The 2,320-nt window shown below is 46.9% G+C and overlaps 1 protein-coding gene across 2 annotated transcripts in view; it reads left to right on the top strand.

Annotated features, from left to right (window-relative positions):
- Gng7 (G protein subunit gamma 7) overlaps positions 1-2,320 on the top strand; it is a 65,330-nt gene that overhangs the window by 18,156 nt on the left and 44,854 nt on the right. The window contains exon 1 of one of the 2 annotated variants that reach the window (XM_010634834.2): positions 1,026-1,045. The exons of the other annotated variant lie outside the window; for it this stretch is intronic. The gene's annotated coding sequence lies outside the window, so the exon portion shown is untranslated. Of the gene's footprint in view, positions 1-1,025; positions 1,046-2,320 lie in introns of those variants that run through there. 2 annotated transcript variants of the gene reach the window in all.

Here is a 2,320-nt window from a genome sequence, read left to right as displayed (position 1 = left end):
TCCCTGGGGGCCCTGCAAAAAGCCGCTGGAACTTGGGGGAGCGGCTTGAAATCATCTAGGATTCTGCTGTTATCATCACCGTCATTATTATTACTATTATTATTATTATTACTATTACTACTATTACTACTACTATTACTTTCAGACCTGGGCATTGAACCCACGGCCTTCACGCTGAGCCACACCCTCAGCCCTTTTTACAGTTGTTTGTTTGTTTGTTGAGACAGACTCTGACTCAGTTGCCCTGGAAGGGATCCAGCTTGCGGATTTTCCTGCCTCAGCCTCCCAGTGTCGGGATTTCAGACATGCGCGCCCATTCCTGGCTCTGATGTCCTTATGAAAAGAGGAGTCAGGGCCGGGCGTGGAGGCACACGCCTGTAATCCTAGCGCTCTGGTAGGCTGAGGCAGGCAGACTGCTCATTAGAGCCCAGCCAGGGTAATATAGCAATTTAGGAAGAAAGAGCCTGCCTCAAAATAAAAAGTTAATTAACGTGTAAATACCGAATCGTTTCTCTGTTGTGAAAAACTAAAAGTGTAATGTGAAATAGGAAGAAAGAAGCTAAAGGTGTAGGGGAAGTAGGAGGGGCGGGGGAAAGGAAAGAAGGGAAAAGAAAAAATATGAGAAAAGGAAAAATGGAAACAAAGTTTTTGTAAATAGGGAGGTGGAGGGGGTGAAGGGAGGGCAGGGGTGTGGGGAAAAAATGAAAACCAAGATCTATTGTGTAGAGGTGCACGATCCCAATGATGAATGTAACTGTACTGGATAATTTAAAAGTACCAATAAACTCAATGAAAAAATTAATTAAAAGGGGATGAGGGTTGGACCGGGATTTAGCTCAGTGGTTCCTCTGCCTGTGCTGAAGACCAAGCCCACTAATACATGAGCCCACAGCAACTGATTTTCTCTCTCTCTCTCTCTCTTGGTGTTTTGAGACAGGGTCTCACTATGTAGTTCAGACTGGCCTTGAACTCCCTATGTAGCCCAGGCTGGCCTTGAACTTGCAGTGATCCTCCTGCCTCAGCCTCTTGAGTGCTGGGATTACAGGTGAGCACCACCGTGCCTATCTTTTTAAAATATTTTTTTACTACTTAATGGATTACATTAACATTCGGTGCTATTAAACCCAGAGCCTAGGTAAACACAAGCAATTTTGGGGTGCTCAGTAGCTTTTATTATTATATCTATGTAGGATATACACTTTTATATACTAGCTTTATATTATGAAATCCATATCATGCGATTCACTTAAAGTGTGCATTGAAATGGCTTTTAGACCATCCAGACGGGAAACGTCACCTGTCTAGTTCCAGAACATTCCATCATCCCGGAAGGCAGCCCTACCCATCTCCTACCAAGCCCTGGCACCCCGAGTCCACTTCCTGTCCCTGGAGTCGCCTACCCTGGGTGTCTGCTGTCCACGGAGCCCGCGCTGTGTCCCGTGTCCGGCGCCCCTCGCTGAGCACGGCGTCCTCGGGTCCTTCTTCCGGGCTGAGTAGTATTCCAGTGTGACTATGGACGGATGGATGTTGCTGTGTGTCCGTCCGCCCATCGATGGCTGCTATTACTTTCTGTCCCCCCAGCTCTGGTTTCTCCACATCCTGGCCGACATTTTTTGTTCTCGGTTGCTTTGGTGATGGCCACGCTGAGGTGTGGGTAGCGCTGTCTCCTGTGGTTTCGATTTGCCTTCGCCTGGTGCCCCGCGACGCCAAGCAGCTTTTCCTCCGCTTCCATATCTTCTCTAGAGAAATGGCTTTTTGTATCCTTTGCTCTTTTTCAAACCCAGCTGTTCGTCCTTTTTTTTTTTTTTTGGTACCGGGGATCGAACTCGGGACACTGCGCTTGAGAGGCAGGCGGCGGTGCCACAGAGCTAAATCCCCCGCCCTGTTTGTCTCTTTCTTGTTGCGTTGTGAGGCTTCTTTTATGGTCCAGAGCCATATTTGATTTGCAAATCTCTTTGCTTTCTTGTTGGCATCCTTTGAAGCATAAATTTTTTTTGTATTATAAGTTTACAGGTAATAGCAAGGAAATCTATAAGGAAGCTCCACTGACCCCTCCCCGGGGCGTCTTTTTTTGTCGTCCCCCACCCAAGCGTCTTACACAACTGCGGTACTAGTACAAATCCAAGAGGCTGACTGGAACAGTGCAGGAAATTCATCTGGGTTTCACTGGTTTTACATGTGTGTGACCATGAAATTTTATCAAACGTATCGCCTCAGGAATTTTTTTTCAGATGGTCAATGGGTCCTGAAACCAAAAGCTCTGAGAATCACCGGCATCAAATAATAATTTCAAGAATCTCCCAGCCGGATGGTGGTGGCG

This window comes from Fukomys damarensis, unplaced genomic scaffold (assembly GCF_012274545.1).
Source record: "Fukomys damarensis isolate Sample0158 unplaced genomic scaffold, DMR_v1.0_HiC HiC_scaffold_37, whole genome shotgun sequence".
Classification (NCBI taxonomy): domain Eukaryota; kingdom Metazoa; phylum Chordata; class Mammalia; order Rodentia; family Bathyergidae; genus Fukomys; species Fukomys damarensis.
The sequence above is the reverse complement of the archived record's forward strand: the minus strand, read 5'-3'. Positions and strand labels throughout refer to the sequence as shown.